The 22,853-nt window shown below is 44.2% G+C and overlaps 1 protein-coding gene across 6 annotated transcripts in view; it reads right to left on the reverse strand.

Annotated features, from left to right (window-relative positions):
• TBL1X (transducin beta like 1 X-linked) overlaps positions 1 to 22,853 on the reverse strand; it is a 213,048-nt gene that overhangs the window by 56,975 nt on the left and 133,220 nt on the right. For 3 of the 6 annotated variants that reach the window (XM_027609266.2, XM_027609265.2, XM_035725821.1), the window contains exon 3: positions 8,402 to 8,490. The exons of 2 other annotated variants lie outside the window; for them this stretch is intronic. The gene's annotated coding sequence lies outside the window, so the exon portion shown is untranslated. Of the gene's footprint in view, positions 1 to 7,049; positions 7,080 to 8,401; positions 8,491 to 22,853 lie in introns of those variants that run through there. One more of the 6 variants, XM_027609269.2, reaches the window with a different exon arrangement.

Genomic DNA, 22,853 nt, shown 5'->3' on the forward strand with positions numbered 1-22,853 from the left:
TACCGCGGCCACAGGACACCTCTCTTGGGGCCTCATGACCCCATCCGTGTCCCCTGCGGATGCTCTGCAGAGCCACTCAGCAACCGCCCCCATCCGATGAGGTTCTGGGCTTCACACTCATGAGGCTGATGCATCGTGGCCCGTGTTGGCCCGTCCCTGTTTTGAAGGCCTTTCTCACCACTCGATACCTCAGCCAAAATAACAATGCCACAATAACGAGTGAGCCCCCTCACTTCACCTCACCCTGCCTCCCCTCCATGAGAGACTCATACCGGAAATGAGAACACAGGTCCGGCACACTGAACTCGGGGCAGCTGATCTGTTTAGAGGCGCTGTAAGGCTGTCAAGCCCAACACAGCTCTAACTCTGGCTGGTACTTGATTAAGTTATCAGCACCGTGTATTAGTTCCAGCAAACTCCTCCTAGGAAAGAAAGCCGTGTAAAGAGAATGAGAAGCCTTCACACCGAAAAGCAGCAGCTCCTTCACGTCAGATAAGCATCATCGGATCCTATCCCCATATTTACTGAAATCCTACTGCTAACAGACACACGTACTTTGCCCGGCATTTTCTGTGCTCAAGGAAAATGATGCATGAGCAGGTAATGGAGAAATTAGCGAGTATCTGCTCTATTCAAAGCATGGGGTTTCGGGAATACCAGCAATTAAACACATTCATACACACACTGGCACCCACACTCACTCACACACACCTCTTCCTTTAAGCTAAGACCTCTATGCAAATAATGAAAGGCTCCAATAGTTAAGCCCCCACAAGCCCCACAGAGTATTACAGGGGGAGGCCGAGTTCCGAGGAGGGAAGCTTTGGAAGAGGGGAGGGTAAATTCCTGCTGATGAACACAGCATCTGGGGAGGAAGACGGGAATGAGAAGGCAGTACAGGAACCGGGGGGGGGGGGGGGCGCACTGCTGTTTAAGAACAATTCTGACCTTGTGTGATGATACCAAACGCTCCCCAGGACCCAGAGCAGGAAGAACGCCGTCTGTGCTAAGGTTTGATGTGAAACGCCATTAATGTCTCTCATGTGGGGTAGAGGCTGACTTGTGTCCTCTCTTCACTCTGGAAGAACGATTTTGGTGGGCACATGCCTGTGCTGCCCGCAATAAAGTCAGGGTACAAATGTATGGGATTCGGGGCGCCTGGGGGCTAAGAAGCCAGACAGCCTGATTTCTCATCATATCGCCATCCCTTCCTAGCTCCAGATCAGCGGGCAGGTTATGTGACTCAGTTTCTCATCTCCAAACGTAGGCTAACGAAAGCCCCTACACCTGGGAGAGGCTGTGAGGGCTAAACGCTTTAACAGAAATTCTCAGAGCAGGCCCTCACGCACAGCAGAGATCCACGACTTGCTAGCTATTCCTCATATTCAGCCAACAGGGCACATCCCCAAAGAGTGACCAAAGGGGGCCTTCTGTAGGCATCGGTGGGACACACCACCACAGCTAACGGGCTCGGATCCGGTCCCCGGTGGTCTGCAAACACGCAAGCGGCACGTGTCAAACCTGTCAAGCAAGCACCGGCTGGGGACGCAGCGCACGTCTCAACCCCGAGCTGGTTTCCAGAACGGCATCCGTGCCCATCTCCAGTTCTGAGAACTCCAACGGGTGCTTTCCAACCTCTCCAGTTCCAGGGTAAAAGAGCTCTGGCGGCACTGGGGCACCCTCCTCAGCCTCTAACAGAAGGGAAACAACAACAAAAACAAAAACCCGGACAGCTCTGGTTTTTAAAGGAGTGCACTCGGGTGCATTTTCTTGCCTGACCCAGTGTTGATCTGAGACACCTTCCATCAGGTTGATCTGAGGTCTTTAGTGCGCGGAAAGGGGAGCAGCGTCGTTCCCCCCCCCCCCCGCAAGCGAAGGCCATGACACCCCCTCCTGGAGCTGCCTGAAGACGAGGGGGCAGCGTGCCCAGGGCTGACGGCATGTGCTCAGCGGCCCCGCCGAACAGAAGCGTTCCAGCACACTCGGTCACTTGGGGTTGAAGCCACGGAGAAACGGAAGGAGAGTTATTTATAGTACTGCTTTGCGACTGCATCTCAAGGTGGCAGAGACTCCTATTAATCACGGTTCCCTTCCCAAATCAGTGCAAAGTTCAGTCGCAAGAGAAATGCTGGTGAAGGGTTTCATTTTATCTAGTACATACTTACCCGGTTTTCTAGGCTAGCATTCTCCCTGAAGGGAGGGGATCGCCCCCAAACAACAGAGTCTAAATGGCCATTTCATTATCTTAAACGTAATAACCCCAAGAGACCTACTTGGGAGTTGGCGCAGAACTGAAAGGCAGAAAGGGCCAGCGTCTTGCCAGCAGGAGGGGGCCTTGTCCCGAAATAGTGGGCAAGGTGTACACATATTAAAGGAGGAAAACAGTGCGAATCCTGTATCATGAGAGGGAAAAGTTTCTCTTCTAACAATCTGCCTCATTGTGAAATATTTTCCTAAACTCTTTTAAAGCAGCCCTTTTCCTCCAGGGATGGAAGAAAGGTTGTCTCATTTCTCGTCCCTCCTAGCCTGTTGGCGTTGACGCTGGAAGAATCCATGGCTTAAAGTAATCTTCTGGAAAAGGCTCAGCTCTCCATGCAGCCTGAACACTGAGAGCCAGAGCTGCTGGATAATCTGCTCGAAATGACCTCATCCCAACAAAAGACACTTTCTGCCTTTCTCCGTGGACATTCTGACTCGAGCGTCGTGAGTCCTACCCTCCCTGTTCGCTTCCCTCATGATGTGTTTCTCTCTTTCAGTGGGAACTAGATTTATTTTTATTACACCATCAGTGACCAGTTGAAGATGAAATTTTTAGTGCATGTAGTAACGTTTGCATATCATCCTTTTCTAAAGTCTGCTTGGGGACCAGCTTACGTTGGAGGTGAAAGAGGCTTGCTTTATCACTGTGCATTATCTCTTTCTCCTACACAATTGTCATTAAGACAACATGTAGCTATTCAAACACTTTGCTGTTCAACGAGGATATGATTCCATAAATTATGGCACTTACAGTTTGACCCCAATTACAGGAAAATATACGCATGGAAGATACTGGGTGAAAAATACATGAAAACATGAACAGGGGTTTCATGGTAGTTGCTTACTTTCTTGGGCTTATCGTCATTTACCAGTGAGTATGTGTCTTTTATTTTACAGTAAGAAAAGATACCCCCCAAAGATAAAGATTTTCCACCAAGCTTACAGTTATTTACTTGCAGTCAGATGGCCCAAAATTATAAACCTAATCAAACAACTATCATTTTATTACTAAAGTCCTAGCAACAATCCTACCATTTAAAATATGGGAATAAACCAGTAAAATGAGATGAAGTCCTTAAAAGAATATTTCATGACTGGGGAAAATGTCCATGATACAGTGTCACGTAGGAAAAAAGTAGGTTTCAAGATGGAACGTGCATAATGCCAAATTTTGTTTTGCAGGCACGCATGTGCGCGCACACACACACACACGGAAGATAACCCTCCAAAAAAGTCTCACATCTATTTCTGGGGGTGGAATTTCACTGGAGTTCTCTGTGTGTGCTTTTCGTATTTTCCAAATCTTCTATGAACGTGAACTGTTTTCACATTCATTAAAATGTAATTAAAACCTGGCAGAGTCTGCAGAAATAATCTGCATGAGAACAGCTCTGCACTTCTAAGTAGGAAATGAGGCTACAGGGCTGGGAGCGCAGAGGAGGGGCTCCTGTGTTAGGAAAATAATGCCGCTCTTCACGGAACAAAAAACATCCCCGGGGTGAGGCATTCAGAAAGGGTCCTTTCTGCGCTTGGCCACCCTTCTGGGTTAATTCACGGCTGGCTGGGGCCTTCATCCAAAACCCGTGCGCACTTCAATAGCAGATGCTGACATGACAGGAAAGGCGTCCGGTCCCTGGGGTTACCCCTGAAACCATCTGCATGCCTCCCAAGTGGCCACAGAGTCCTCTCTCCAACTCTGCAAGCTCACCACCCTATTTACTGACCCGTCTCTGCCGTCCAGGGCAAGACCCCGAAGGAAGCCTTCCTCAAAGTGCTCCACCTAGTAACAGCAAACCGCTGCTCAGACAAACTGCGTCACAAGAGGCAGACCACGGACACACGACAGGCAGCACGACTGTCCTTTGCTCGTCCCGTCCCCTCTCACACTACAATGTGAGCTCAGGCACCCCAGACTTCCCAGCACACCGCCAGGGAGACACCGCCAGTGACGGCCCCCACGTAAGAGCTCTGCTTTTCCCATGATGTTGGTTTAAGCCAGTACTCGCAAAGAATCTGTAAATCAGTGTCCAGATCAAATTACCTTTAAGACTGAAAAACCTGAAGCAGCTTCTCTACAATGTACATGAGGTCCTCACACGAATTTAGGAGACGCGCGGGCTGGTGATGAAGCCTCTGAGACACTGTGATTCTCACCACATATGCAGGATTTATTTTGGCCTCGACAGTTCCCTTTCCTGTGTCAGGGAGTCGTGAGTGAGGTCATCTGCTCACAGAACATGGCCTCTGGAGTTTTGAAAAGTAAACCCTGTGGCTTTCTCTAGAAGATAAAAAAAGCAGGCGATGCCTCACCCACCGAGTGCCGTGGGTCTCCTAAGTCTTCAGAGAACAGCATTTTTTGATGCTTCAATTTAAATGAATAACAGAAACATTAAAGATTTATTTACTTATTTATTTGAGAGAACGAGAATGAGAGAGAGAGAGAGAGTACATGAAAGGGGGGAGGGTCAGAGGGAGAAGCAGACTCCCCGCTGAGCAGGGAGCCTGATGCGGGACTCGATCCTGGGACTCCAGAATCATGACCTGAGCCGAAGGCAGTCGCTTAACCAACTGAGCCACCCAGGCACCCTGAATAACAGAAACATTAAAAAAAAAAAAAGTTTAAAGGGTGCCTGGGCGGCACTTTCAGTTAAGCAATTGCCTTAGGCGTGGGTTGTGATCCTGGGGTTCTGGGATCGAGCCCCACATGGGGCTCCCTGCTCAGCAGGGAGTCTGCTTCTCCCTCTCCCTCTGCCCTGTTCATGATCATTCTTGCTCAGTCACTCTCTGTCAAATAAAATCTTAAAAAAATGCTTAAATATGGGCGCCTGGGTGGCTCAGTTGGTTAAGCGACTGCCTTCGGCTCAGGTCATGATCCTGGAGTCCCGGGATCGAGTCCCGCATTGGGCTCCCTGCTCAGCAGGGAGTCTGCTTCTCCCTCTGACCCCCCCCCCCATGCTCTAGCTCATTCTCTCTCTCAAATAAATAAAATCTTTTAAAAAAATGCTTAAATATTATGAACCTAAGTATGAGATCTAAGGGTCCAATGATCCCCCTATTTGTGTCAGCAAATGCAGGAACTCAGTTTTATCATCAAATGCTCAGCAGCTCACATCTTCATAGCCACAAGACTGGTAAGATTTAAAATATAAAATACGGAGAGCAAGCGTGAGTAGGCTTTCCAATCTTGGTACTACTGACATTTGGGACCACCTAAATCCTGGTGGTGGGGCGTCCTGTGCGCTGCAGTGTGCTGAGCAGCGTCCCTAGCCTCTGCCCACCACATGCCGGTAGCACCCCTCCCCCTGAAAACGGTCTCCAGGCAGGGCCGAATGTCCCCTGGGAAGGGGTGAGGACTTGCCTCTGACCAAGATCCCTTAGCTGGGGCAGGTACACAGGTCCAGGACCACTCCTCATGACATGGCCAGACAGCCCTCAAATTCCTCAAAGTCGTAGCTCCCTGAACATCCGCAGGGTCTCTGCTAAGTGACCACAATATGGATTCTGTCTTAATCCCATCATGGGCCTCGCAGAGCTGTACCTCCTGATGTCCTCCCAATTCAAAAAGCAGAAGGTAGGAGAGGCAGAAACAAAACAGGTGTGTTCCTCTAGGTAAGAGTCCACAGACTGTGGCCTGAGGCCAAATCCCACCTGTTGCTTCCCCTTGTTGGACCTGTGCGCTATGACTAGTTTTTACATTTTTAAATGGCTGAAAAGAATCAAAAGAATCCTATTTTGTGGCTCATGAAATTGATCTGACATTCAAATCCCAGTGCCCATAAATAAAGTTTTATTGGCACTCCCCCACATCCATTCACTGATGTACAATCGACGACTGTTTTTACACCACCACAGCACAGTGGAGTGGCTGTTAACAGAGCCCGGCTGGCCCACAAAGCCTCAACTATTTACTCTCTAGCCCTTGACAAAAAAATGCCACCCTTGCTCTGCTTTTCTCAGCTCTACCGAAGACTTTCCTGTGTCTACACTAGACCTGCCTATCTACCTGCCTTGTCTGTTCCCGGCTTGAAAGCTGCCTGTTTGCTAACCTGCAGGTGATGCCCCAAAACGTGGATGCTCCTCAGGTACAAACCAACCGCTTGAACAGTGAGAGCAGGGAACACCACCTGCCACGGTCTACCATGGTTACCAAAATCCCCCACAAACATCCAAAGTCATCTCTAAAGCTCAACACCAGTGCCTCACACACAGTAGGTATTCAATGTGTGCTCAACTCAACTGAAGCTTATGTTCCCTAAGTACTGAGTTAAGTCCCAATCAAAACTCCGAGGACCGACAGACCTCTCCCATCTTCCCCAACATTCCAGAAGATGGTTCAACTACATTTCAAAAAATACTGGCTGATGGAAAGTTGTGGCAGTTCATCAAAATGTTAAACACAGTCACCATACAGCCTATCGATTCTACTCCCTGACATACACCCAAGAGAAATGGAGACGTGTGTCTGCACAAAAACTGGCACACAAATGTTCAGAACAGCAGTAATATGAATAATGATGATTCATAGTAACTGAAAGGTAAAAACAACTCAAATGTTCATCAACTGATGAAGAGATCAACAAAATGTGGTATAACCATACAATAGAATATTACTCAGCCATAAAAAAGATTCACAGGGCAAGATGGATGAATCCTGAAAATATTAAGTTAAAGCCAGTCACAAACTCAATTAACATTTTACAAATTTTTGTTTTTATAAGCAAACTACATTTTTCAAATACTTAAGTAAAATATCAAGATTCTTACATATTTACTTTGTTGTTTTTACATACTTGGGTGTTTTTCTTGGGGGGAGGGAGGGCAGAGAGAGAGAGAATCTTCAGTTAGGCTCCACACCCAGCTCAGAGTCCGCTGCAGGGCTCCATCTCACAACCCAGAGATCATGACCTGAGCCAAAAGCAAGAGTCCGACGCTTAACTGACTGAGCCATCCAGATGCCCCTTTACATACTTGGTTTTAAACAAAAATACCTCAATAAGATTCTTACTGTAGTTAAATTTAGGACTATCACTTTAGTTCCGATTGAATTTTTTTTAAAGCAATAAGCAAAATTCTTAAAATTATGGAAGTTCTGTGGGTTTTTTTTTTTCTCTTAAAAAAAAAAGGGAAACAAACTGAGGGTTGATGGAGGAGAGCGGGGTAGAGGGATGGGGTAACTGGGTGATGGGCATTAAGGACGGCATTTGATGTAATGAGCACTGGGTATAATATAAGACTGATGAATCACAGACCTGTACCTCTGAAACCAGTAATATTTTATAAGCTAATTAATTGAATTAAAAATTAGCAAACTAAAGAAAAAGGCAACCAAATTGATAATGGAAAAAAATACAAATACAAAAAGTAAATAACACAGCAAATGAAAAAGTAAATAATAAAATCAAACTCTAAAATCCCATCTACCAAAACACAGCACTGTTAGAGAACTGGTTGTCAGTTTTAGTTCGGTATATGGGCTTCAACTCTTGGCACCTGTTTGATGTGCTCTTCTGGAAACTTTATCATCTCCTAGATCTGTAAGTAATAATCTACATGTTGTTCTCATTAAGTTTCAAGGTTAACTTGCAAATCAGTTTGCAGATACACACAAACTGCATTAAGAAACTCATAAAGCACAGGGGCACCTGGCTGGCTCAGTCAGTAGAGCATGCAACTCTTGATCTCAGGGTTGTAAGTTCGAGCCCCATGTCTGGTGTAGAGATTACTTTAAAAAAAAAATGTAAAAAAAATAAACTAATAAAGTATAGAATTAAGTTACAGGAGATAAAATCTATACTCATGTGCCTAATCATAATTACTTTTCTGGCTTAATTTTAATTCACAATGTTGACAAGAAAATTTGGTTTTAGAAGGTGTCATCCTCTCCTGGTAAGACCCAGAAAAGTCTGTAAAAGCTGGTTCAGTACCCAAAATTTGTGGAAGGCAATAAAACGCGAATTCATCATTTTAGCCCAGAATGATTTCCCAGTGCTCTATTACCTTCACTTTCAGCAAGGAGAAAGACCTGCAACTTGAAAAAAGTCATTTTAAAACGGAAGATGTTCAGTTTGGGCAAAATGCACTTCCACCTCTCCAAGGGATATCGGCTCAAGGACAAAGATGCAACAGCAAGTGGGTTGCTTACCTTTATGGTGACTTCATGTGTAGACCTCTGAACCAGTGAGCTCCCCAGCATCCGATCATATAAACTTCAAAGTGTCTGCCGGGAGCTGCCTGGTGAGAAATGAGGAGATAGGAAGAAAAAACTTAAAAATTCCTTGGGAAGTATTCACCTCTGGCCTCTCCCATTTCGTGGTTTTTTTTCTTTTTCAAATCAGTGGCATTGTTTCCCTTTTTCATCTCAACTCAAACTTAACACGTTTTATTATGTCACAATCTCTTACACTTGAACACAGACTATGCAGTTTTACCTGCAAAGTGAAAGACGAGAAAGGGGCGCAGCCAGCCTGTATTATCATATGTGTAGAAATCCCGAAAGGAAAATCTCCAAGTAAATAAAATTAATTTTAGTTCAGTTATTGCTACTGCTATCCTTTAATGAGAATCAATGCCTATCTGAACTGCTTTTGTCTTCGGGGCTGTGTCCTATGCAACCAAGAAACTCAACCATACACACCTCTAAGAGAAGAAAATATGCTTTAAAGAAACTTTATAGACCTCACTTGGCCTAATGCTTGTAACAGCCTTGCGTGCATGTCCATGTGTATATACACCCTCATAACACAAAGAAACAACATTGGAGTCTTTTTCTTCCTTTTTGGCTTCCCTAAAATAAAGCAAAAGAAAGGCACTGACTCACTATGGCTCAACTTATCCGTTATTGTCATACATTTCAATTTCACGAGGGTTCCGCCATTTGTACTTCTGAAGAAGCCAGGTTTGCAAGGTCCTAAGTTAACCTTCGTATCGAAAACGTTTCTACTTTTTGGTCAGTATAAACACTACGCAATCAACCCGCAATGGTTTAATAGTATTTACCTTCTTCCTCATATAATTTCCTTGGTTATGAATGAATCCAACTCCTACATTTAAATTATCTACTATTGTCTATCAGCTCAAAATCTAAGGAAATTAACTGCCTGCCATTTTCTCTAAATTCTTGTTCAATCGTGAGTGATAAAAAGGTGCCAGGGTTAATATGATTCAAATTCACCAGTGAAGCTTATGAGCAAAGGTGTTTCTTATTAGTAAATGCAGAACCTCATGAAATGTTTTAAGGAAATTCAAGTAAATTACTCCCAATGAGTCATGTTTATAGCTATGCTGCTCAAAGAAAGGAGATTAAAAAGATTTTACAGGTAGGTTCATAGGCCCTTGAGTTTCATTACAGTACATTTTTTAAAAAACACCATAAGGATATGTAAGATAAAATAACCAGGGCGCTTTTTAAAAAGCTACCATTGAAGAAAAATGAGATTTAAACAAAATTTCCCTACAACTCTTTGAATAGAAGTTATTCACCAGAGTGAGGCAGACATAAAGGAATATTGGTTTTGCTCATAAAATAAAAATACATTCCATAATGAAAAAATTTCTGTAGTAGAGATAAAATAGGACAACGGTCCTTAACAGTACCTGAAGCAGAAAGCAAATTACTATTTTCAGGATTGAGTTGTAAATTACCAGAGCGGGAAAAAAAAAACAGCCTTCTGATGAAATCGCTAAATACCATAAAGTACCAAAATATGAGCAGATGTCGCCACAATAAGCCCCAAATTGCTTGGAAATTAAAACACTAAAATCCATAATAATTCAATAAGTAATTAATACATAAACAGCTCTTATTACAAGCTGTTCAGAAAAATCTTTAGAATCAAATTCTCATTCTTTGGTCCAAAACAGATGGTAACTCACAAATGAGAGTCTTGGAATTGAAGATTATCTTTTATATATGTTGTTAAACTCAGGAAGTGTAATTAACATCATCTGTGTGCTGTAAACACAAAAATGGGTAAATATGACTGGGCAGCAATGTTCTTCTGCTTATGCAACATGTCAAAATTAGTTTATTGATGGAAACAATAAATTAAAAATGATAAATTCGATCTTCCAATACCTAATCGTAACTGATTTTCCCATGATCAGTACCCAGATAGCATGACCACCAATGAGCAGTACTGGCAAAAAGGTTCATGTACTGCAAAGTATTGGTATGAAATGCCAATGATTTTAACATATGCAATATATTCTTTATTCTCAAAGGTAATAATAAATATAAAAAGGACTTCACAATTTCCTGGTTGCTCGCTCCTCAGCTCTAGGCACGGACGGTGTAGACCTGTCCAGCAGAGTCCTTCCATGTGGAGGTACAGAGCCCTCGGAACACTCACCATGTTGTGCAAACATCCACTGTCAAGTCCCAAAACATTTCCATCACTCCCAAAGGAAACCTTGTACCCGATTAAGCAGTCGCTGCTCATTCCCTGGCAACTACCAGTCTACTTCCTGTCTCTCTGGATTTCCCTATTCTGAACATGTCACATCAGTGGAAGCGTGTCTGGCTCCTTTCACTAAGCAAAATGCTTTCAAGGTTCAGCCATGATAAAGTGTGTATGAGCACCTCATTCCTTTTTGTGGCTGAATACTATTCTACTGTGTGGATGAACTATGCTTTGTTCGTCCCTCCATCAGATGATGCCGGGCATCGTGGCTTGCGTTCACCTTCTGCCCATCGTGATGAGTGCTGCTATGAACATTCATGTACAAGTATGTGTTTGAGCCCCGGTTTCCCATCCCTTGGGGCATACACTGTTGGAGGGGAACTGCCCTGCATCAGCTTGCCTTGATCCTCCTTTGTGGAAGTCTCCTCCTCTCCAGGACTGACAGATGCAAACGGGACAGGCAGAGAGGTCTGCACGGGGAATGGACGTACAGGAGGGAGCCAGGGAACCCGCCAAGCCTAAGGCACCACCTGGCAAACGGCAGACAGCTAGAGCTCACCAAGAAGAAGAAGAACGCTCTCTCCCTACTTGGAGCAAAGCAAATTACTCTCCCACTCAGAAGCGCTTAAAGTCTGTCAGGCAACCAGAGAAACTGGACTGGTTTTGTTTTGCCCTTGCCCACCTCCCCACCTCCCCCCAGGTTTAGCACCAAAGTTCTGAGTTTGGGGTTGCTCACAACTCCGCTTAGATTTATCAGGGACACTTGAGCTTGACAATGGTTGTCCAGGTACCTTCTCAAACATAATACTGAATTTTAATATTGATCCATACATGTGATACCTAATAAAAGCATGGAATTATCATAGTGTGTCCAGTGGTTTCAACCAGGGCCGATGGTGCCTTCCACCCCGGGATATATTAGGCACATTCTGGAGACATTTCTGACTGTCACACCTGGAGGAGGTGGTCCCATGGCAACTAGTGAAGAGAGACCAGGGAGGCCGCTGGACATCCTACACCTCACAGCACAGCCTCCCCGCAACAAAGACTGATCCGCCCCAAAATGTCAATAATGCTAAGGCTGAGAAACTTTAACAAAACAGCTTTTAGACTAAATTCTTCTCTTCATGACTTCTGATTTTTACTGTGAAATATGGGAAGGTGAAATAACACTTTCACGCACATCTTAGATTCAGAAGGAAGCGTCTAGGGGGTCCTTCCACAGATTGCCATAATGCTTCCTTCGTCATTGCCCAAATTTTCAAAACAAATCACCCACATGGATCCCTAAGTCAAAGGGACAGACACATGTTTTGACTAGTCATAAATTAAATGCTTAAAATATAAATATTCTATTAATTCTATTTCTTGATAGACTAGAATCCAATTTGCACCATAAAGTCTTTTTTTTTTTAATTGCCTAAGGAGACACCAGCATGGTGCAGGACTCGGGTCTTCTACGGCCAGCCAACACCACATGCCAGCCAGGGAAGGAAGCCAGCACAGAAGCAGATCATCCTGCCCCAGTCAAACCATCGGATGACTGCAGCCCCCGCTGACCTCTTCACTGCAGTTTCAGAGAGGCCCCAGCCAGAACCACCCAGCCGAGTGACGCCAGCAATCCAATACATGGGGAAGGGCAGGTAGGAAAGATGTGTGGGGGCAGGGTCCCCTTCCAGCAAGTGCCTCTGCATCACTATCCACAGGCTGGGGACAATCATGTGCAGAGCTGCTGTCAGGAAAACCGAGAACCAAATGAACTGGGAAGCCAAGCACTCCAAAGTTTGCCAAAGCGTGTTCCTCAGAACAAGGTTTTCTAGGCGGTTGGAGTGCATTTGGTCTGCATCACCTGCAAAATGGTTCCACCATCCAAGAGAATCGGAAACACTGGGTTTCATAAAGTTATTAAAAAGCAGTAATAGTATAAAAAAAAACAATAGTGCCTAACACAAAACTGCACCTATTGTTTGCCCGGCTCGGTTCCACATGCTTTGAACTCATGTCATCCTTTATTAAATAATGGAAGAAGCCTACCTACCAGACCCTCATGTTGTGTTTTCACTGCTGTACCCCAGGCCCCACCACCAACCGCATCACACCAGGTGATCACACACAATACATGATCATTCTGCTCTCAGGATTCGCTCACAGCTCCGAGCCGTAGGCAGCAGGAATTCTGCAAAGCACCTTCTTCACCGAGCTTCACTTCTAGCAGGCTCCTCCACGTACGCAGGCGTCCCATGGGTGAGGACGCCTCATGGTCAATATGCCGTGGTTTGCCTAACACTCCCAAAGTCCTCTCTGAAAGGTTTTCCAACAATATGCTGAAATTTAAAAGACAATTTTCTGATTGACTCTGGACACATCAGTCACTAGACATTCCAATTAATTGAGGTTTTGCTGTTGGAAGACTGTGTTCTCCAAGAAAAATATAAAAACACACTTTTTAGAATTTGGAAGCTTGAAATCTAAAGATGACAGTACTTGACTAAAATGAACACAGTGTGCCAAGATGGTAATGACTTATAAAAATAAATGTTACTTTTAATATTATAATAGTATCAAGAAATAGGGCAGTTCTAGATAAGCCTTTATCCATTGGGAATTAATCAGGCCATCATCCTCATTTCTCTTTCAACTCACTGAACTAGGAAAATGGGTACTGCAAAGTGAAAAGTGACAATGCATGAATTATTTCCTCATATCTTATCTTTAAAAAAAAAAAAAAACTCACTTTTGGAATACCCTTAATTTAGGTGGATTAATTCTTGCCACTGTAGTAAATGTGTGCCTTTGTCTGTTTATATGTAAGACCAATGAGACAACACCGAAGGGACTCCCTTCCCTTTTAAAGTTACACTTATGACCCAGGGAAATGTTTTTGTATTGTTGGTGATAAAAGATCCTAATTTGGTACGCAAATTCCAAGGGCCTAACCTTTGATGTTCTTTAAAAATAAGCTTAGATGTCATAAACACATAAATTAAAAAACAAGGAACATCTTAAAACATTTTTCGTTTAAAAAGAGTCTGCATGGCGAGGGCACCTGGGTGGCTAAGTCAGTTAGGTGTCTGCCTTCGGCTCAGGTCATGATCCCAGGGTCCTGGGATAGAGCCCCACCTCGGGCTCCCTGCTCAGCGGGAAGCCTGCTTCTCCCTCTGCCTCTGCCGCTCCCCCCCCACTCATTCTTGTTCTTTCTTTCTCTCTCTCTCAAATGAATAAAAGAAAGTCTGCACGGTCAAATGACAATATATGTTGTCCAATGTCTACGGAAAACATTTAGTCCGAATGTTTTTGGAATTAACCCTGCAGTATTGTTAGCTGTAGGCGGTAAGCCTGGGTGTGCCATCAAGTCTCCTTTAGGGCACACGAACTAGGCAATGGGTCATTACTGTGCCAACACGAGAAAGTTTGGAAACATGGCTACTAGTGGAGTGTGCCCACAAGGCCGGCAGCGAAACGCAGTCACGGCTGACAACCCGTTCACAAGTCATCTTGTGTGTCCCCTCTGCACACGACCAGGCACATGTCCAAGAGCTTCCTGTATCACACCATTCTCCATGCTCCAAGTAGACAGCAGGGAGTTACAAACCATACAAAACTAATAAACACTGATTTTCATGGTGCCCAAACATGGGGCAGGGTTCATTTTACTCTTTGATCATAAAACACCAGTCCTTAGATACGGTAACATGTATTACTTAGAGCAAAGCTTCCAAGATTGAGTAAGTTTGGGAAATTCTAAGTTAAAGAAGATAAAACAGATCCATAAAGCTGAACAAACCCCAAGCGGGATATACACCAGAGAAAACCCTAACAAGACACAATCAATTTCCTGAAAATCAGCAGTAAAAAGAAACTCATAAAAGTAGCCAGGGAAAAAAAGCACAAATTACACCCAGAGGGGAAGATAACAGAACTCATAAACTTCTTGTCAAAAACGATGTAAGCCAGAAGACAATGGAATGAAATTTTAGAGAGCTCAAAGAATGTGTCAACTTAAAATTCTACTCTCAGGGGCACCTGGGTGGCTCAGATGGTCACGCGTCTACCTTCGGCTCAGGTTGTGATCCAGGGGTCCTGGGATAAGGCCCGCATCAGGCTCCTGGCTCAGCGGGGAGCCTGCTTCTCCCTCTGCCTCTGCCCCTCCCACTGCTCACGCTCTATCTCTGGGTCTCGAATGAATAAATAAAAATAAAATAAAATTCTATTCTCAGAATAGCTTTCAAAAATGAAGACAAAATAAAAACTCTTTAAGACAAATGCAGAGAGAATTCAATGCCAATACGCCTGTCCTACCAGAAAAATTAACTGAAGTTCTTTAAGGGGACGAAAAATGAGCTCAGATGGACCTCTGGATTTCTGCAAAGGAAGGAGGGGCAGCAGAAAGGGTAAACAGGGGGGTAAATATAAAAACATTTTCTTCTCATTTTAAAATTTCTTTTACATATAGCTGACTGCTTAATGCAAAATTAGTAACTGTACTGTGGCTTCTTAAACATCTGAAAGTAAAATGTATGACAAGAGTAGTACCGGAAGAACAGACCTACACTGTTAGGTCCTTACACATGATGTGGTAAGAGATACCAATGCAGACTGTGGCAAGTTAAAGACCGTTACTGCCAGCATTAGAGAAACTCTAAAAATTGGGGCGCCTGGGTGGCTCAGTCGGTTGAGCATCCGACTCTTGATTTCAGCTCAGGTCATGATCCCAGGGTCCTGGGATGGAGCCCTGGGTCAGGCTCCCTGCTCAGTGGGGAGCCTGCTTCTTCCTCTCCCTCTGTGCCTCCTCACCCCCCACTCATGGGTGTGCTCGCTCTCTCAAATAAATAAAGTCTTAAAAAAAAAAAAAAAACACTAAACATTAAAACAAAGAGATATAGCTAATAAATTAATAGTAAAGTAGAATCAGAAAAAAAATTCTTATTTTATACAAACATATGCAGGCAGTTTTGACCCCTGAGGGTCATCTTCCCCGAGGGCAAAAACGCCTGGAGAGACTTGTGGTTGTCACAAGGTGGGGGGAGGAGGTGCTACTAGCATCTAATGGGTAGAGGCCCCGGTAACTGCTCAACACCCTCCAGCACAGAAGACATCTCCCCTGAGAGAAAGGATTAACTGGTCGCAAATGTCAACAGAGCCGAGGCTGAGCAATCCCGATACGAAGGTAAAATGTCACAACTCTTCCAAGTCAACTCAGGCTGCTGGCTCTCGGTGTGGAGAGACAGCCTCTACGGTAAGCTTCTGATTTTTAACAAAAACATAGTCTACAAAGTATAATCTCTTAATTCAGTAATGAGAGGCACACACATCAGCTGTTTCCATCATGAAAATTCTTGAGCAGCAAGGCTAACTATGCCCTCACCTACACCAAATCACACCCTGCCCTGCCCCCACGTGCGGAGGAAGTGGATCTTCTATAAAGGCCCTTCACATCCATTATGTAACACAGCCGCCCTCTTCGTTATTCCCATTTTGTAGGTAAAAAGACTGAGTTCTAGAGAGTTTAAGTGAATCTAGACTAGTTTCACAGCTTATAAGTGGTAGGATTTTAACCCCAAAGTTCTGGCTTTGATCTGAGTGGTTGTGACATTTCATATCATACCAATTCATAATTTACAGTAATTTGGATGGAAGGGAGGTTAAGAATTTATTCTGCACAATGGAAATAAATAGGAATTTGCAGCTGGTAACATAATTTATTGAAGGGAAGTCTTCCAAACACTCTGAATAATTGATTTCATATATGCAACACGTTACATGCGATTCATTCGGCTCATCGTATACTCTGAGTTGATCTGAAATGGATTTAGCCATTTACACTGTACCAACAAACTACTGCGTTCAATTCATTTTTGGATTTTCTGTGATACATTATTTTTTCCGACCGACTCGCATCAGGCTCTCCCAGCCAGGGAAAGTCTGACACTGTCAGGTATCTAGACCCCAGTAGCTGGAATGAGAGTGAGCCACCGTGGGCTCTGCATTTTGCTCACTCTCTCGTTAGGCAAAATCCAGACTGATTGGAGTCTTCGACCAACACTGAATATTTATGGAGATCATTCATTCACAGGCGAGAGATCACTGCTCTCACCAAGAAAGCGGCAGTGTGCAGTCAGTTGAGGAAGTCAAACTGTGGAAAACAAGTTTCCTTTTTGATCCACGGAATTCTGATCCTTAGCAGTAAGCACCATGCCATTTCTACACACCCTCTCTGCTGCTCAATCGGTCTTTAAGATGTAGCACTGCCCTTACTCCATCACTGGTCCTGGGTACTTGCGAGGTTACGAGCAGCAGTAATTATCAGAGTAAAGGATTGTAGAATCAAAGGAAACACGTACGACGTACCTCAAAAGTGTGCATTCACATCAGACCCGATTTCACGTGTCTGTAGCTCCTGCATGCGAGTATTTTCCCATTCGTAAGATGAACGTCACTAACCCTGTAAGAACTGCAACTCCTCCATCTACTTTCAGACATTTCTTAACGATCTGATGTGGCTCCTCTGAACCCACTGGAGGGGTGATGCCACTCAGTCAGCCCTGGAAGACTCGAAAGGACACACAGTCTGGCTCTCTCAGGCCCGAGAACCAAACAGTTATGTCTTCTTCTTCCTGGATGTAATGGGGCTGAATCGCAGTGACACCAGCTTCGTCCCGTGTGTGACGGCTGCAAATGGCAGGGTGTAGTATTCAGTCTTTGGGGAAACAAATAGGTGAGGCAGTTTGCTTGAAGCACGACCAAGAATTCTACCATCTCATTAAAACGCACTGTGACGTAAACCGTGGGAGGCAGGCAGGCACTGCCGCCCTCTGTAAATGAAGGACACAGGACACGGAAAGAGAACATACCTTGTGTCCAGAGGAGGGCCTAGCGTGACATCGCTCAGGGAGACTCATGTTTTCTGGGGCGCCTGGCTGGCTGGCTGGCTCAGTTCGTAGAGCATGGAACTCTTGATCTTGGGGTCATGAGTCTGCGACCCACATTGGGCACAGAGATTACTTACAAACTACAACAACAACAACAAAAACCAGAAGAAGAAAGAAGAAGAAGAAGACAATGATGACGACTTGTGTTTTCCCTACAATTTAAAAAGGTGACTGAGGGGCACCTGGCTCGTTCTGTCAGTAGAACATGTAACTCTTGATCTCCGGGGGTTAAGGGTTTGAGCCCCACGGTGCGTGTAGAGATTGCTTAAAAATAAAAACTTAAAAAAAATAAAAATAAATAAAATACCAAAAAATACAAAGGCGATCGAATCTTGTGACAGAGAAAAGAACACATGATTTAAAAACTTTTAAACTTGGGGCACCTGGGTGGCTCAGTCATTAAGCTTCTGCCTTCAGCTCAGGTCATGATCCCAGGGTCCTGGGATCGAGCCCCGCATGGGGCTGGCTCCCTGCTCCGCGGGAAGCCTGCTTCTCCCCCTCCCACTCCCCCTGCTTTGTGTTCCCTCTCTCACCGACTCTCTCTGTCCAATAAGTAAATAAATAAAATCTTTAACAATGAAACAAAAGACTTTTAAACTTCCTGTGAGTCAAAGAGCTCAGCGGATGGGTCATCAGAATCCCCAGGTCTCCGAGGGCTTCTGAGGGTCCCACTGGCTTCCGAGTCTGAGCTGGGATGCTGACGTCACCCTAAGCAGAGGCTTCTCATGTTGCCCAATCAGGAATACACAGGCCAGAATGTCCCTGTGTGGTGCAAAGAGAAACACCGGCGTTTGTGCGCCGCTTCGAGGCTGCAGGAACGCCGAGTTCAGCGTGCCGCTGTCCCCCACACCCCCAGCAGCTCAGAGACTCTGCACGAGCGCTGCCAGGAAGGTGTGAACCTGGAGGCAATCCCAGGCCAGCTGGCCCTACACACCATCGCCCTCCCCCGCAACAATGTCTGTCTCCAGAGTGCACTTTTAAGGGACTCTTAAAATTAAAAGCTAGAAAGCCCAACTGCCCTTCTAGCGGTCTGCATTTCCCCTGAAGGTCAAACTCTGACCCCAATTGTGCTAGCCCTTGTCCATCACGCTGTACTTACACCCCGTCTTTGTTGGCTGCCTCCTCCCTGGATTGCAGTGTGGTCTTGTTTCCCAGAAATTACACTCAGTGCTGGGAAAGGGTCATGATCCTTTACAAGGCAATCTGGCAGAGTCTCGAAGAAGCATCACGGCCCTGGAGTGAGGCCGGCGTGGCTGAACCCCAGAATCCCCCACTGGAAGCTGTGTGTCTCCTGATGAATAACGTAACCTCTCTGTGCCAAGCGGTCTACAGTTACACTGCACAGATGCACGTATTCAAATATATGCAAAGCCAGACACGTAGGCTTGTAACAAAGTTATGACTATAACCACACAGAACAGCCACAGCCGTAAAACCCTGGCCACTAGAATGCTATGTTCCTTTTGTTCTATTCATCATTCTCTCACGTTTTTAAAGGAGGGGGAAAAACCGTGAGCCTAAAAAAAATAAAACAAGATGAAACTTATTTGTATTTTACCACCATTAAAAATGTTTTAAATAAATAAAAAAAAAAAAACCCCAAGATGAACCTAAAAACACTTACGCCACTCACTACTCGAGAGGAATACGTTTCAAGATGTTTCTTTAAAGGGACTAAAACAGTCACACAAGTAAACGTGTGAGGGAATCGAGTTTTCCTTTCAACTGGAACATAATCCCATTTGCCTGTGGTTTCCTTAAATGGAAACATACTACTTGGTACTCGAACAACCGACTTTTTAAATGAGCAAGTGTGTTTGAGAAAGGAAGCAAGCATAGTGAGATGGAAAAAAAAAATCGAATCAGACTAACTGTGGACACTAACATTCCTGAACAGCGTAGTGAATGCTACCTTCACGCTCTGCTCACCAAACGAGTTCACCCGCCTACCTTCTCGCTTTTATCAATACATCTTACCAGTCTAGTGGGCAAGACTTTTCTTCATGCAGATAGAATTTCAAACACAATCTCAAAAAGAGAAAATGCCAATGCTCCATTTCCTCTAAAAAGGAAACATAGGAACAGTAGAATTTCAGTGTATTTCCTAGTTTAAGCTTAGCCTGATTTCCTTTGAGCCTGTTCAAATTTCTGTCGGGTCCTAAGATCATGTTCATGAGGTACAGAAAATCCTATGGGGATGGACCTACAAGGCGTTATGCTAAGTGAAGTCAGAGAAAGATAAATACTATATGATTTCACGGATACAGAAACAAAGAACAAACCGATGGCTTCCAGCAGGGGAGGGGGGGGGCAAATACCTTTAACGCCTAAATATACATGTACCCACAGTATCCATTAAGAAGCTCTGGCGGGGTCATGTCTAACCACAAATTAAACTCTAAACAAAGTGTTACCCTAAAATGATACCCTGAAGATTTCATTAAAATGAAGGAAGATGTTAAATGGCGGAAATGGATGCTTTTTCAGATTTCCGGTTGTATGAATAGAACCTTTTACAACCCGTACGCAGCCCGCACTGCAGAGAAAAGCTCTTTGCAAAAAAAAAAAAAAAAAAATTTGAAAACACCCTACAGTTCCAAGTATGACATTTACATGGTTTTATTAAAATATCACAGATTAAAATGGAAGACTGCCTTTTAGTAGGGTACAGACCTTGTCCAAAAAAGTGGAGGAAAAAAAAGTGAATTTTGAGAAATCATCCTCAAATTTGGTTCCTTCATTAGTCAGAAATTTCTCTCTTATTCGATGGAAAGAGAGAATTCCTTAAAAGACAGGACAGAGAGACAAATTTTGGAACTGGGAATGAAAAAGGAAAGGTATCTGAAATGGGCAAGCCTTGAAACTCAGCTGGGGTCAGGGCGCCTGGCTGACTCAGCAGGTAGAGCATGCGACACTCTTGATCTCGGGGTTGTGAGGTTAAGCCCCACATTGGGTGGAGAGATTATTTAAAAATAAAATCTTCAGGGCGCCTGGGTGGCTCAGTTGGTTAAGCGACTGCCTTGGGCTCAGGTCATGGTCTGGAGTCCCGGGATCGAGTCCTGCATCTGGCCCCCAGCTCGGCAGGGAGTCTGCTTCTCCCTCTGCCCTCCCCCCTCTCACGTGCTCTCTCTCTCAAATAAATAATAAAATCTTAAAAAAATAAAATAAAATAAAATCTTTAAAAACAAACAAACAACTTGATTGGGGTTTTAAACTCTACACCTCCATAGGGCTTCAGCAATGAGCACTGGAGGCTTCCGTGTGGGGAAAAAGGGACACAAATGAGGTTTAGAACAGTGTGATGAATGAGGTGGATAGCGTGATGTACCTACAAAGACCCTTGGAAAAGCCCGTGTTCCACATGCGCAGTGGTGAACAGCCGTAAATATGCTTGTCTAACTTCTTCCAATTCTATCCTGTTAGACCAGAGTTGGCAAACTTGTTCATAAAGGGTCCGAGAGTAAAGAGTTTCAGCTTCAGGGCCCATATGTTCTCTCCCTGTTACAGTCACTCCACTCCACTCTACCTTTGTAGGGAGACACAGTCAAGCACAACACGCAAACCAATGGGTGTAGCTGCGTTCCAATGAAACTTTAATGATGTACAATAAAATCTGAATTTCACAGAATGTTCATGTATCATGACATTCTTCTTCTTTTGATATTTAAAAATGTAAAAGCCATCCTTAGCTTGTTGACGGTACGAAAGTAGGCACTGGGCTAATTCTGGCCTGTGGGCGTTCGCTAGCTCTTCTGTTAGATAACATGAGTCATGGTTGGATGCCATTTCCATCACATCTCACCAAGATTACTTCAAAATGAACCCTCAGGAAAACAGTATGATGGTTGCCCAAAACATTAAATAAAGAACTACCATATGATCCAGCAATTCCACTTCTAGGTATAGAACCGAAAGTACTGAAAGGAGGCAGCTGAAGAAATATTTGGACCCTGGTGTTCACATAGCAGCAACATTATCCACACCAGCCAAAAGATGAAAACAACCCACATGTCCACCAATGGACAAATGAATCCACAAAGCTTGTATATATTATAAACACACACATAAAGACATGATGGAGTACTAGCCAGCCTTTGAAAAGAATAAAATCCTGACACACACTACACTGTGGGTGAACGCAGAGGACATTATGTTAAGGGAAATAAGCCGGAAACCAAAGGGCAAAGGTGTATGAACCCACTCGTGTGAAGTAGCTAGAGTATCTAAAAACAGAGACAGAAAGTGTAATGGGGGTTGCCGGGAGCTGGGAGGTGGGCAGAAGGAATGGGAGTTATTGCCGTAACAGGTACAGTGTTCTAATGCAGGAAGATGAGAAAGTTCTGGGGATGGATAGTCAAATCTACTCAATGTCGCTATACTACATACTTAAAATTTACCATTTTGACCATGTTTATTTTATTTTTTTAAAGATTTATTTGAGAGCAAGGGCGAGCACGGGTGGGGGAGGGGCGAAGAGAGAGGGAGCAAGAAATCCCCAGGAGACTCCACACTCAGCACGGTGTCCGACACCAGGCTCAATCCCAGGACCCCAAGATCATGACCTGAGCTGAAATCAAGAGTTGAGCCGGCCGAAATCTTGAAATCAAGAGCTCAACTGGCTAAGCCACCCAGACGCCCCGAAATGGGAAATTTCTATTATGTATATTTATACCATAAAAAAAAAAAAAAATCTCAAAGAAAATGAACCTTCGATGCAAATGCATTTCTTCCAAAGACCCTACTTGTTGGTTACAAAGAAACTTAGATCAAAACGGTGGTGAGAGTTAAATTGCACATCAGTCATCTTACTTTGAAGTGAGCCTCAAGAATAAATGACCACTTTCTTTTATTGAGCCAGTTTCAAACCCTTAACCATGAAATACAAAATGGGCTCAGTTATCCTCAAATTCATAGGTGACACTCTGAGATACTTCCTGGTGGAACAGAGCCATTCTCTAGAAACAATTTCAGAATCTTGGTGCTTTCTGAAATTATCTGAACGTTAGTCAAACCCAGAAATTCTTAGGCCAGTGTCTGTCCTTGGAGAATTTAGCTACATGGTAGCAGAATGACACATTTTGGTTAATTAAATTCATATTAATCTTTGTGGCTGGGAAATGGGACAGAAGTTCTTGTTCAATCAAGATCACAAAAGCCATTCAAAAAATATTTAACACATTATGCCGTTAAATGATGTTCAGCACCGTCCTTGTGGTTGTTGGCAAAAACTCTAGAAGCCTAAGAAAAGTAAGTGTTCAGATTTAAT

Source organism: Zalophus californianus, chromosome X (assembly GCF_009762305.2).
Source record: "Zalophus californianus isolate mZalCal1 chromosome X, mZalCal1.pri.v2, whole genome shotgun sequence".
NCBI classification, from domain to species: Eukaryota; Metazoa; Chordata; class Mammalia; order Carnivora; family Otariidae; genus Zalophus; species Zalophus californianus.